The 15461-nt window shown below is 36.9% G+C and overlaps 1 long non-coding RNA gene across 1 annotated transcript in view; it reads right to left on the reverse strand.

The window, feature by feature from the left end:
• Positions 1–14368, reverse strand: part of LOC309840484 — a 118296-nt gene extending 103928 nt beyond the window's left edge. The window contains exons 1-2 of the long non-coding RNA XR_014298624.1: positions 14299–14368; positions 5730–5805 (exon numbers count right to left, since the gene is read on the reverse strand). This is a non-coding gene — a long non-coding RNA (uncharacterized lncRNA). The remainder of the gene's footprint in view (positions 1–5729; positions 5806–14298) is intronic.
• Between the last annotated feature and the right edge of the window lie 1093 nt (positions 14369–15461).

The raw sequence follows: 15461 nt of genomic DNA on the forward strand, positions 1-15461 counted from the left end.
TAAAAAAAAAAAAACCTATACCAAGGCACATGATCAAAATGCTCAGAACTGATAATAAAAAGGAAAATCGTAAAAAGAGTCGAAAAAAACACTACAAATTACAGGTAAACAGGAATAAAGATGAGAATGACAGCAGAGTCATGGTTAGAAACACAAGTGAGAAAATAGTGCAGTAACATTTTTAAAACACAATAGGAAAATAACTGTCAATTAAACTTCTGTACCCAGAAAAATAACCTTTGCAAATGAAGGCAAAATTAAGAATATTTCAGACATACAAAATCTAAAAGAATATCAGCAGATCAGCAATACAAGAAATGTAAAAGGAACTTTTTAGGCAGAAGGAAAATAGTACAAGAGGAAAATAAGAATCTACATACACAGGTACATAGAGAGATATCTGGTGTTTTTCCAAATTTGGTAATATTTTTATAATGATAATTGACTATTTAAAACCAGAAATCAACAAATTACTGTCCGCAAACTATTTTGTGGTATGGATGTTTGTATCGCCCCAAAATTCACATGTTGAAATCCTATTGTCCAAAGGTAATAGTATTAGGAAGTGGGATCTTTGGCAATGATTAGGTCGTGAGAGTGGAGACCTCATAAACGAAATGAGTGGCTCAGTGGTTTAAAACCTCTGCCTTCGGCTCAAGAGGCTCCAGAAAGATTTCTTGCTCCTTCTGCCATGTGAGGCTACAAGAAGAAGTCTGCAAACTGGAAAAAGGCCTTCATCTAACCGTAGTGGCATCCTAATCTCAGACTTTCAGCCTCCAAATCTGTGAGAAACCAATTTCTCGTTTATAAGCTATGCAGTCTGTGATATTTTGTGATAGTTGTCAGACAAAGACCAAATCTTTCTTGCTACCTTTGAAATAAACAACTACTAGAAAACAGTCATTCTCATTCATTTATATATCACCTATGGCTACTGTGAACTAGAGTGAATTACTGCAACAGAGACCACATGCACAGAAAGTCTAAAATATTGACTAAGTAGCTCTTTATAGAAAAAGTTTGCCAACCTCTGGTTTAAACAAAAATAGTAGCCATCCATGATGGTGTTTATAAGATATTAAAGTACAATGTATGATAAAATAACACAAAGTCCAGGAGGGAAAAAACATATGGTTGAGAGTCACTATATGTACTATATCACTATATGCACACTGATAGAGTATTTCTTGAAAAGTGTAATACAGATATATGCTGTAAATCTTTAAGTCACCACTAAATAAAACAAAGTTACAGTTAACAAGCCAACAAAAGACAAAGTGGAATCATATTTGAAAGAAAGAAAAGATGAAACAAGAAAAAGAATGTAGATTTATAATTAATCTATCAATACTTACATTAAATCTAAATGGTCTAAATACCTTGATTAAAAGGCAGTTAAAGTCAGACTGGATAAAAAAGCAAGGTGAAACTATATACTACCAAAAGGAACATATTTTAAACATAAAGACATTATTAGACTAAAAATAAAGGAAAGGTAAATAATATATGATGCTAACACTATCAAAGGGAAGCTGGAGCTGCTATATATTTTCAAACAAAGGAGATTTCCAAATAAAGAATACTGTCAAAGATAAAAAATGTTATTTGATAATGATAAACAGGTTAATTTCATTAAGAGGATATAACAACCTTATACAATTATGCATGCAAAAAACAAATAAATGAAGCAAAACATATGGAGCAAAATCTAATAGAACTGAAAAAAGAAATAAGTCCACCATTATAGTAAGAGAGTTAGGGTAATACAATTAAAGCTATAATTAGTGCCACTTCCCACCTATTAGCATGCTTAAATTATAAAGTTCATCTTAAGAGTTGGCAAGGATATGGAAAGGTTAGAAATCTCATACACCATTGGTGGGAATACAATATGGTACAACCACTTTGGAAAAATAGTATGGCAGTTTCTCAAAATGTTAAACATCACCTACCATATGACTCACACTTCCAATCCTAGGTATTTATGCAGAAGAAATGAAAGCATAGATCCATACAGGGGCTTATACACAAAGGTCATGGCATCTTTATTTGCAATAGCCAAAAACTGGAAACAACCCAAATGTCCATTAATATTTGAATGAATACACAAACTATGGTATATACATACAATAGGCTATAAATCAACAATGAGAAGGAATAAACTATTGATATAAGCTAAAATATGGATGAATCTCAAAATAATTATGCTAAGTGAAACAAAGACAAAAAAGATTATGTACAATGTGATTTCATTTATATAAAATTCTATTAAATAAAAACTAATCTTACAGGAACAGAAAGATCAGTCATTGTCAAGTGATGGAGGTAGAGGAGGGCAGGGGGGAGCGAGTCAGAGGAATTACAAAAATGCATGAAGACACTTCAAGAAGTTAAGCTTTTATTAACTTGATTGTGGTGATGGCTTCACAGGTACACGCTTAAGTCAAAGCTTACCAAATGGTATACTTTACATGTAGCTTATCCCTATGTCAATTATTCTTCAGTAAAGCTATTTTTAAACATGTAAGGAGAGAATCACTGATCCGTATCAAGGTCAAAGGTGGCTTGAGAGGACCCACAAAGCATAACTGCTTTGTCTGCTGAGAGATATAGACCTAGTGGGTCTCCAGAGTGCTCCTGGCCCTTGCACTGTCCCCTTCCAGGACCTGGAGAATATTTATTCTAAAACCCATTTTGTTTCCTGTGAGATCACAGAGAGCTGCTGTTCTGTCTCATCTCAAGGGTGTGATAGGAGGAAGTACTATTTACCTACCACCATCTTCTCAGAATAACTCTCTCTGCCAGCACCAAACACTGGCAGATAGTGGAAGAGGAGGTATCCACAGCTTTGAATGATTGCCAATGTCTAATTGGTACTGTTAGATTATACAAAGGCTTTTTCTCCATGCAATCACTCAGGAAGTATCCATGCTGGAAAATCAATCTTTTTTTAAAAAGTACTGACAGTGTAATCCGTCATCATTTTTTTTTTAACCAATGTACTTCCCAGCCCACAGAGGAACAGTGTATAAATTAAGGAATTAGCCCAAGATTATAGATGTGTTTCTCTAACATAATACCTTATCTGTGCTCCCCTCTATGTAAAATCCGAAAAATTCTTTCCATCAATAAATATTGCACCACCCACATTCTATACTAGCTACACCTGGGAGGCAATACATGATTCACACTCCAAGTGATTAATCAATTGGCCAAATACTACTTGTGCTGTGCTCAGAGGAAGACCAGACCAAGCTGTCAAACTAGAAATTGAGAAAATGATCATTCAAGGAATTCAGAATTCTACTGAGTACAAATAAAGTCACCAGTTGGCCTTGATTGTCCACAAATTGACTCTTAAAACTGATAGCACTTAGATTTTGATGTGAGACATGTTAATGTCAAATATATTCCACATGCTTTAAAAAGACAGAAATCTAAGGAACACCATGTGGTAGTAATAGTCTATTTAGACAGTTACACTGTTGTGGTAGGAAAGATGAAGAAAAACCTGACTGATGCCTATGGAGCAAAAGAAAGGGGGATCCCACAGCTTCATGGAACCCTCCCTGATATATAGAATATAAGACAGAAAGAGGATTTTCTTCAGCAGAACTGATAGGTACAAAATCTATCCTTGGCTTATCTTTCTTAAAATCTGAAAAGGGCAAATTCTGTATTATCACTATATAATGTATTCAATCACATTTCCGCTTCTGAGAGCAGATGAAAAGTGGGATGCCTGGGATTCTAAATTAATTCCTTTTATTTCTTTTCAAGATACAGCTTCTGTGCTGTAGAAGGAGATTGCTGCTCCCTTCTCATTTCTTATTTATAAGTCAACTCCCTGTCCTAATCATCTACAGCTCTTCCCCACAGCTAAATGGTTTCAAAGAAACTGAAGTTTGGCATCTTCTGCAGTGCCCACTGCTTTACTCCTTAAATACTCATATTTACTTTAGAGTTAAAAAGTAAAGTTGGTATGTCCAACGGTAACTCCATACACCTACAGCTAGATCTGATTCTGACTGGTAATTCAATATAATGACTGAAATAGTCAGAACTCTTTGATTGTAAGAAATAGAAATCCAGCGCAGGGTTTTTTCTACAAGCCTATAAATATAGCCATAAACAATGTCAGACCTATAGCCTTCAAGCTAATGGCCAGAAAGCAATTTTGAATTGCACACTTGCAATTTGAGATGCTTAGAAAGGACTCTGAGTTCCACACCCCAGGATGGAGATGCTAGGATTTTCAGCCTCCACTAAAATGACACAATTTGGCTAAGGAAGGAGCAAATTTCAAAAAAGAAGGGGAAGAAGGAGAAAGAGAGAAAAGAGGAGGTTGGAAAGTGGGAAGAGGAAAGAGGTTAGGCCACACAAAACCACTTGGTGAATAGTTGAGAATTGGGAAACTATTTTATTACATCCATCCACTTTATACTTTTGGTTTCCTACTCATTTTACAGACCTTTTTAACCACCATGAAAGGTAACACTGCTATGTGACAATGCAACCATAAGCAATGGCAGGTGTCTTAAATGCATGGTCCAAAGAAACAGAGTTAAACTACCAGAAGTTTTATCTGAACTACAGATTAGACTTTTTCCTTTAAGTTAAAAAAAAAATTTTAAATACCAAGAATTATGACATGGGTAACATGGAGAATTTGTGTTTCAAATAGACTAACCCTAGATAAAATTTTGTGCTTGCTCACTACCTGTTAACTGTTAGAAATCTGAGACTTCTGCCTTCTTTCACCTTATAACTTCAAAGAGTAAAATAGGTTCACTCATATTGGCCTTTAAGCCTCAAAACTTAGAGGTTTGAACAATTTTCCAAAATGCGCTTTCATCTACAGAACAATTCTATGAAATGTTTTCAAAGTGATAGATTTGGGCTTTGTCCTGTCTGTGTCAGTCATGGGAGGATGCCATCAGTGTGAGAGAGTGATGTTCTTTGTGTCTGAAAAATTCACAGGAAACCTCAACTGGGCATACATCACTTCTTGTACTATAACCCTGTACTAAGTCCTTCATCCTCTTATCCAGAGTGAGACCCCTCTTCCCCACAATGCTGCCCTCCTCCCCACAGCAAGTGAAACAAAATGATGCCCCTCTGTCTGAAAATACCTCAGACACCTTATTAGCTTTAATAAAGACCTTCACTTCATAACACCTGTGGTTGCTCCAGCACAAATTGTCATAGTATGGTTTATCCTTTATGTAAAAATAATATGCTTCCTATAGAAAACTGAAAATATAAAGAAAATCTTCAAAGAGATCACACCAGCTTTTCTCATTTGACAGTACATCATAGGCATTTTTTTATACAACTAAATCTGAAAATATGGCTATATTGGCTATAAACCACCATTAAGTCATATTAATGTGCCATAATTTACTTAATTACTAGTATTTCTTTCCATGTTTTTCTATTAATAAACAACACTATTAAACATCCACAAATCTTCTTCTACAGAATTATTACTTTGAAATTAATCTGGAGAAATGGAATGACAGGACACAAGAAGATAAATCATTTTAAAACCCTTGATATATACTGCCAAATTTCTTCTCAGCAAAGATACATTAAATTTTCACTCTTACTAGCAGAATCTGAGCGATTATCTTTGCCATCTATACTATCATCATGTGAGTATTTTCAGCAACAAAAGTTAAGCAAGGTTATCAAAATAAAAATTTGAAATGGGTTCATTTTTCACTCACCAGCTGACTTAATAATTTGCACCATGACGCACATCCCAGTAGTGATGCTTATTTTAAAAGGAGACTTGTCAGTAACCTAAATGTTTATCAAAAAGGGGACAATTATATTATGGTATACCTGTACAATGGGATAATACATAAGCAATAAAAAAAAAAAACATAAAATATCTATGTTTCGTTTTTTAAAAAAACTACAAACATTACTATATATGGTACATTTAGTATATACCATATACATACAGTATATATCTGTATATCATGTATATATGACTAAATATCCATAAAAATATTAACAGAGATAAGCACCAAACTATTATGAACAGTCTTAACCTAGCAAGAGTGGGTTTATTGATGGGGAGTGGGGGATTCTTGAGTTGGATATTTCAACTTGAATTTTACTACAATGGGCATTATTTTGCAATTGTGTCCAGTGAAAATAGATACAATACTCCATTAGAATTAATAGATATTTTTACTACCTACTAAGGAAATTTTGTTTTACAGGTTTTGAAGCCACAAAGTAATTTCTGAGAGAGATGGGAAGAATACTAATTTTTTATACCTACCTTTATAATATTTTAAGATCTTTCTGGTAAACTTAGGAATAAAAAATGTAGGTATAATCTGATACTACTTGCTATCTTTGAACATCAATGTGGGGGTTGAGGGATTTAAAAAAACAAAGCAAAAAACATCAAGGGAAAAATAGTCTGAGACGACTGATCATCCTCTCCATTGTTCTGGGTCCAAACCTTGGCATTATCTTCTACTTATTTCACTCTACACTCTTATAGCCAGCATGGGTTCTATCTACCAGTCAACTCAGATCTGAACCTCCTTTTATCTCCCACAATCAAGGTCCCAATACAGGCCCACAGTTCTCCCACCCTCAGTAGCTTTTTAGGGAATTTTTTGCCTCTAAGTCACCGTCTGCCCCCTGCAACTGAAGTGATTCCGCATTTCCCTTGCCAAAACTATTAGCACATTTTCATCAGCTGTAAAGCAAAATTCTTGACATAGCATTCAAGGACCTACACCATGTGCTGCCTGGTCCACCATTTTCCACCATGTGCCTTCCCCATCTCAACTCAACAACCAATTCACATTTCTCTGTCCTTCCCCTTAAGTCCTATCTCCATGTCTCGGTTTGTGATGACCCAGATTTTTAAACTGAGGAACTATTCTTCCTTGAGGATATGCAAAAGGAAGAGAAACCAGGGAAGAACTTAACTTTGATCACCAAGATTTGAGAGTGAAACTTTATTTTTTTTTTAACTTGGATGCAAAATTCAAATGAAACTTCAAGGCAGTGAGAAATCTCTAACTATCCCCCCTCTACGACCACAACTGGTGATGGGGGTGGCAGCACAGACACCCCTCCAAAAGCCAGCCCCCCAAGGTTTGTGGCCACCCCCTTTTGCTATCTGAAGTCTTCTATCAGAATTTCTGAGAAGCACTGCTCCAGGTTGAAAATTTTCCAACCCCTTCTGTTTGACAATTCATGCCCATTTTTAAGAGCCAGCTCCTCTACAAAACACTCCAAAATCCCTCCAAAAACAAAACACCCTTCCTTTACTCCCAGGCATATACAATGACTGTGATAACCTGCTGTTAAGGAGGGGTCCAAGATGGCAGAGGAATAGGGGACCCTATTTCAACAGGTCCTCTGAATTGAGCTGAATATCTACCAGACCACTCTGAACACCCACAAAATCAGCCTGAGGTGTAAGAAGATATATCAGGATCTATGCCAACAGAATATCTCCAATGGCCGGTTTTGAGGTATGAAGCAGGGAGCTACAAGATAAATGGAAGGGGGAGGGAGTCATCATAAGCACTGGTGCCAGGAAGGTGAAATAATACAGAAGCACAAAAGCTCCCATGTTGGGGACGGGGAACAGACTCACAGACCGGTAACAAACAGCAAGGAAAGGACTTTAGGGAAGCCCCCAGACTGAAACCTGGAGCTTCGGGGGCATACATGCAAGCCAATGGCTGGCAGTTTTAGAAGCACAAAGGACAGAGACATGTCAGACCTGGAAGCAAGGGCTGGGAGCACTGCTGTGGGACACACAACCCAGTTTTTAGCAACACAGACAAAAACAGAGTCTGTGTGATCTGGAGGGCTTTCTGGAGAACAGACTGCAATCTCTCTGTTCTGAGACACAGGACTGAATACAGTCACTTCTGCTCTGACTCTCAGAAGAGACACAGAAAGCTGTCAGGTAAAGCTGCCAGAGGAAAAAAAAACCCCAAAACTGGTTTTCACTGAACCCATTCCCCCGCCACAGGGGTTAGGGCAATTGTGCCCAAATAGGGTTGCCTGAGTAACAGCATGGAAGGCCACTCCCCCGCAGAAGACAGGCTGAAAGCTCAAGAGGCCAATAACACTAAGGTCCCTATAAAACAGGTGCATCTTGCTTGGGTTGTGATCAATAGTTTGGACTCTGTACATTCCCTCAACCATCTCTTACTAAAATGACTAGAAGGAGGAACTTCCAACACAGGAAAAATTCAGAGACTTAATTTAATTTAAAATTAAACTTAATTTAATTTAAAATTAAATTAAACTTAATTTTATATTAACTTAAATTTTATTTTATTTTATTAACTTAATTAATTTAATTTAATCTCTTTCAGAGACTGTGACCTCTGCCACAGAACTAATGGATATGGACATAAGCAAGATGTCAGAAATAAACTTCAGGTAACAGTTATGCACACAATAGCTAGGTTGGAGAAAACCATTAATGGCAACATGGATTTTCTAAGGGCAGAAGTGAGAGCTGACCTGGCATAATTTAAAGATGGAATAAATGATATCCAATCTAATCTAGATACTCTAACAGCTAGAGTAAACAAGGCAGAAGAACAAATTAATGATCTAGAAGACAAACTAATAGAAAAGAAGAATCAGGAAAAGGCCTGGAACAAACAGCTTAGAATCCATGAAAACAGATTTAGAGAAATAAATGATGCTATGAAATTCCAAAGTCAGAATTATTGGGATCACTGAAAAGGTGGAAAGAGAGAGGACTGGAAGATATATTTCAGCAAAGCCTAGCTGAGAACTTCCCTAATCTGAGGAATGAAACAAGCATTTGTGTCCTATAGGGAGAGAGAATACCCTCTAAGATCAAGAAGAGCAGACTGTCCCCCAGGCATGTAATAAGCGAGGGCTTTCTGGAGAACAGACTGCAATCTCTGAGACACAGGACTGAATACAGTGACTTCTGCTAACTCATGAATCTTAAAACCAGGGAAAAGATCTTAAGAGCAGCTAGGTGGAAGAAATTCCTTATGTACAGAGGGTGGACTATCAGAATAACACCAGGCCTGTCCACAGAAACCTGGCAAGCCAAAAAGGGCTAGCAAGACATATTCATGATACTAAATGAGAAAAACATGCACCCAAGAATACTTTTTATCTGTCAAGGCTGTCGTTTAGAATGGATGGAGAAATAAAGAGCTTCCATGACCGGCAAAAACTGAAAGAATATGTGACCACTAAGCCAGCCCTGCAAAAAATACAAGGCGGGGTTCTATAAAAGAACAAAGACCCCAAGAGTGATATAGAATAGAAATATAGAGACAATCCACAGACTCAAGGACTCGCAAGCAACATGATGACAATACAATCATATCTTTCAATAATCACTTTCAATGTAAATGGCCTAAATGCTCCCATAAAATGGCACAGGGTTGCAGACTGGATAAAAAGACAGGACCTATCCTTATGCTGTCTACAAGAAACTCATTTTGAATCTGAAGATATACCCAGACTGAAAGTGAAGGGATAGAGACCATCTTTCATGCAAACAGGCCGCAAAAGGAAGCTGGGGTATCAATTCTCATATCAGACAAATTAGATTTTAAGATAAAGACTGTAGTTAGAGATACAGAAGGACACTATATCATTCTTAAAGGGTCTATCCAACAAGAAGATCTAACAATTGTAGATATCTATGTCCCCAACATGGGAACAGCCTACTACATAAGACAACTGTTAACCAAAGTAAAGAGACATATTGATAAGAATACTTTACTTGTAGGGGACCATAACATGCTGCTCTCAGCAACAGACAGATCATCTAAAAGAAAATCAACAAAGAAACAAGAATTATGAATGACACACTGGACCAGATCATTCATCTCGAGAACAAAAACACATCAGTCCAAAACCTATGGGATAGGGCAAAGGCATTCCTAAGGGGAAAATACATAGCCATCCAAGCCTCACTGAAAAAAAAATAGAAAAATTCTGAATACATAAACTACGTTTACACCTTAAAGAACTAGAGAATTGGGGCACCTGGGTGGCTCAGTGGGTTAAAACCTCTGCCTTCAGCTCAGGTCATGATCCCAAGGTCCTGGGATTGAGCCCCACATCGGGCTCTCTGCTCAGTGGGGAGCCTGCTTCTCTCTCTCTCTCTGCCTGCCTCTCTGCCTACTTGCCTACTTGTGATCTCTGTCGAATAAATAAATAAAATATTAAAAAAAAAAAACTGAAGAATCAACAACGAATTAAGCCAACCCCATGCACAAGAAGGGACATTATTAAGATTAGAGCAGAGATCAATAGTTAGAAACCAGAAATACAGTAGAACACATCAACGAAACTAGAAGCTGGTTTCTTTGAAAGAATAAGTAAGATTGATAAATCAATGGCCAGACTTATCAAAAAAAAAGAGAAAGGACTCAAATTAATAAAATTATAAATGAAAGGGGAGAGATCATAACTAACACCAAGGAAACAGAAACAATCATCAGAAATTATTATCAGCAACTATATGGCAGTAAGTTAAGCAACCTAGAAGAAATGGATGCATTCCTGGAAACTTATAAACTTCCCAGTCTGAAACAGGAAGAAACTGACAACCTGACTAGACCAATAACTAGTAATGAGACTGAAGCAGCGATCAAAAACCTCCCAAAAAACAAGAGTCCAGGACCTGACAGATTCCCTGGGGAATTCTACCAAACATTCAAAGAAGAAATAATACCTATTCTTCTTAAGCTGTTTCAAAAAACAGAAACAGAAGGAAAACTTCCAGACTCTATGAGGCTAGCATTACCTTGATCCCAAATCCAGCCAAAGACCCCATCAAAAAGAAGAATTTCAGACCAATATCCCGGATGAACATGGATGCTAAGATTCTCAACAAGGTATTAGCTAATAAGAGCCAATGGTATATCAAAAAGATTATCTACCACAACCAGGTGGGATTTATCCCTGAGATGTAAGAGCAGTTCAACATTCACAAATTAATCAATACGAAGGAACAAATTAATAAGAGAGAGAAGAACCACATGGTCTTCTCAACTGATGCAGAAAAAGCATTTGACAAAATACAGCATTCTTTCCTGATTACAACTCTTCAGATTATAGATAAAGAAAACATTCCTCAATTTCATAAAATCTATCTATGAAAAACCCACAGTGAGTATTTTTCTCAATGGGGAAAAGTTGAGAGCCTTTCCCTTAAGTTCAGGATCATGACAAGGATGACCACTCTCACCACTATTGTTCAATATAGTACTAGAAGTTCTAGCAACAATAATCAGACAACAAAAAGAAATAAAAGATATTCAAATCGGCAAACTAGTCAAACTTTCTCTCTTCACAGATGACATGATATTTTATGTGGAAAACCCAAAGACGCCATCCCCAAATTACTAGGACTCATACAGCAATTCAGTAATGTGGCAGGATACAAAATCAATGCACAGAAATCAGTTGCTTTCTTATACACTAACAATATAACTGTAGAAAGAGAAATTAGAGAATCAATTCCATTCACAATAGGACCAAAAACCCTAAGATAAACCTAACCAAAGAAGTAAAGGATCTATACTCTAGGAACTACAAAACACTCATGAAAGAAACAGAAGGAGACACAAAAAAGATGGGAAAACATTCCATGCTCATGGATCAGAAAAATAAACATTGTTAAAATTTCTGTGCTACCCAGGGTAATCTTATACTTTCAACAGCATCTCCATCAAAATACCATCAGCATTTGTGAAAGTGCTGGAACAAACAATTCCAAAATTTGTATGGAACCAGAAAAGGCCCGGAATCCCTAAGGAAATGCTGAAACAAACAAACAAACAAAGCTGGGGGCATCACATTGCCTGATTTCAAGCTATATTACAAAGCTGTGGTCACCAAGACAGTATGGTACTGGCATGAAAACAGACACATAGACCAATGAAACAGAGTAAAGAACCCAGATATGGACCCTCAACTCTACGATCAAATAGTTTTTGACAAAGCAGGAAAAAATATCCAGTGGAAAAAAGACAGTCTCTTCAATAAATGGTGCTGGGGAAAATGGACAGCTATATACAGAAGACGGAAAGTTGACCATTCTCTTACACCATACACAAAGATAAACTCAAAATGAATGAAAGATCTCAATGTGAGAAAGGAATCCATCAAAATCCTAGAGGGAATATAGGCAGTAACCTCTTGGATGTCAGCTATAGCTACCTCTTTTCAGACAGGTCTCCAAAGGCAAAGGAAACAAAAGCAAAAATGAGCTTTTGGGACTCCATCAAGATAAAAGCTTCTGCACAGCAAAGGAAACAGTCAACAAAACAAAGAGGCAACCCGTGGAATGGAAGAAGATTTTTCCAAATGACACTACAAAGGGCTAATAGCCACGATCTACAAAGAACTTCTTGAATGCAGCACCCAAAAAACAAATAAGTCAAAAAATGGGGAGAAGACATGAACAGACTTTTCTCCAAAGAAGACATACAAATGGCTAGCATACACATGAAAAAATGCTCATCATTAGGCATCAGAGAAATTCAAATCAAAACCTCACTGAGATACCTTATACCAGTTAGAATGGCCAAAATTAACAAGATAAGAAACATCAAATGTTGGAGAGGATATGGAGAAAGGGGAACCCTCTTGCACTGTTGGTGGAAATGCAAGTTGCTGTAGCCACTTTGGAAAACAGTGTGGAGGTTCCTCAAAAAATTAAAAATAGAGTTTCCTTATGACCTAGCAATTGCACTATTGGGTATTTATCCCAAAGATACAGATGTAGTGAAAAGAAGGACCATATGCATCCCACTGTTCATAGGAGCAATGGCCACAATAGCCAAACTGTGGAAAGAGCAAAAGTGGCCTTCACTTATTATTCACAGATGAATAATAAAGAAGATGTGGTCCATATACACCAGCCATCAGAAAGGATGAATAGCCAGGTTTTGCATCAACATGGATGGGACTGGAAGAGATTATGCTGAGTGAAATAAGTCAAGAAGAGAAAGCCAGTTATATGTTTGCACTTGCTTATAGAACATAAGGAATAGCATCTAGGATATTAGGAGAAGGAAGAAAAAAATGAAGAGGGGGGAAATCAGGAGAGGGAGACAAACCATGAGAGACTATGGCTCCAAGAAACAAACTAAAGGTTTTAGAGGGGAGGGGTGTGGGAGGATGTGTTGGCCCAGTGATGGGTATTAAGGAGGGCACGTATTGCAGGGAGCACTGAGTGTTGTATGCAAACAATTAATCTTGGAACACTACATCAAAAACTAATGACGCACTATATGGTGACTAACAGAACATTATAAGAAAGAAAGGGAAAGAAAATAAAAAAAAAAAAAAGAAAGAAAGGATGGATGGATGGATGGATGGATGAATTACTGTTAAGTTTAGATGAGCTTGTGGACCCCAATCCCTACCTGTTCACAAAACAATGCATCCCAGTAAAGATAAGGGACAACTAAAGTGAATGCATGCCAGGATACAACTAGTCAAGCTGTGGAGAGATAAAACTTCCCAGAATTTATCTATGATCCTGGAAAAAGCTTCATCCTCCTGAGCTACAAAAATGTATATGCTCTAAAGTGAGGGAAAGCTTACTTTAACTTCTCCTTGAAATATGTCTAGGTCTGTAGTTTAAAATCGACCCAAAAGTCAAGAGGTTAAGTCCCAAGGTAAGTTACTGGGTTAGGTCAGAAGGTGCTTGAAGAGAGCATTATCTACTGAGGTATTCCCATTTCAAGAAGTAATAAACCCCCAACCTTGGGATACCATTTGTCACAAACCCTAGAGACAAGGGACTATTAAGTATCTGGAGTGATTTTATTTGCACATGAATGGACTCCAGTCAGGAGGAAATCTTTCAGGAGAGAGGGAAGACAGCTGCCTCCCTCTCCTTTGTGTGCCAAAAGAAAAAAAATCATTTTTCTCTTTCCTCACCTATGGGGTATCCAGTTATTTGCACAGAACAGTTGACTTGGCTGTCATCACATCACCCAGGGGCCAAGACTAGGGCAAAGAGGACGCCAGAGCACTTAATTACTGTGAAGTATTTAATAAGGAGTGTGTGTCTGATAAGGAATACGTCATGGGCACATTCAGCCTAAATTAATGGCAAAAATTAAAAACCTAACATAAGGCTTATAAAAACTTAAATGTCACCAATATTAGTCTTCATTCTTGCATTTTGCTATTATCATTATTGTTTTTCCCCAACTCTCATCTCCTCTCCCCACTTCTGCCATCCATTTGCTTCCAGAAGCCTCATTTATGTTTATCCTTTACCTGTTGTCCAGATCTTGACATACTGCTGCTCATTAAAACATCACTGTTTCCCAGAAGAGAGCTCTTTTTCAGAGTGATGCAGAAGTGTTTTAATCTAGTTATAGACACTTAGGATAGGGAGTCAGGTAACCTGCAAGAAGCATGAAAGAAACATGGTAAGTCATAAATCCCCAATCAGATCTCCTTGTACTAGCTCATAATGTGAAAAAATGCAAAGGTAGCAAATGAGCATGCAAGAGATAGAGGTTAGCGAGCTATGGCTGCACTGTCCATGCTGATCATTCTTCTATTTAATATATTCATGACAATTCTCACGCCTACTTAACATATTCATGAAACTTCTAGTATTCACTTAAAATATTCATGAAACTTGCTCATTTTCAGTCCCACGGTGCTCACAAAAGTTATTACAAATAGATAAAGTAGGAAAGGTAATCTGAGGCCAAAATGTGTCTGCCTCCCGCAATAGTGTTAGCATCTGATCAGGAGCAGAGACGGTATCTAATGAATTCTGACTTCTCCAAACATCTAACATTATACTTCACACACAATAAAGTTTTACGAGACTAAACGTTTGTCAAATCAAGTAATTTCTACAGGCAAAAAAAAATATATGATTAATAGAGGATGAACTGAATAGTGTTAATGAAAAACTTACTCTGGGTAAAAAATTAGATTATCAGAGTGTTGGTAAGTATACGGGGAGATAATTATAAATACATAGTTAGTGGCCATATAAATTTGTTCATTCTCTTTGGAGGGCCTCTTTTTGAGATTATCAAAATTTTACTACACACACCTTTTCACCTAAAAATTCAACTTCTAAAAATACATATTATAAAAAAACACATCTTATAAATTTATGCATATGGAAAAAAGAATGTGCACAGATAAATGACTGCTGCATTGTTTTTCAAAACAAAGGGAAAAATAAGGTTTATGTCCATTAACAGAAGACTAATTAAATGAGCTATACTACTTCCACTCATTAGGAATATAACATACTAACTACTATGTCATTGACAAAAACCAAAACATAGCAGATAGACCTATATGACATGGTAAAATCTTCAAGATAAGTTTTTACTTGGAAAGAAAATCAATTACAATCTAGAACAGTATGTTTGGAACCTGTGTATTTTTTTCTGTGAAAGTAAACACAT

Source organism: Mustela nivalis, assembly GCF_964662115.1.
Source record: "Mustela nivalis genome assembly, chromosome: 9".
Lineage (NCBI taxonomy): Eukaryota > Metazoa > Chordata > Mammalia > Carnivora > Mustelidae > Mustela > Mustela nivalis.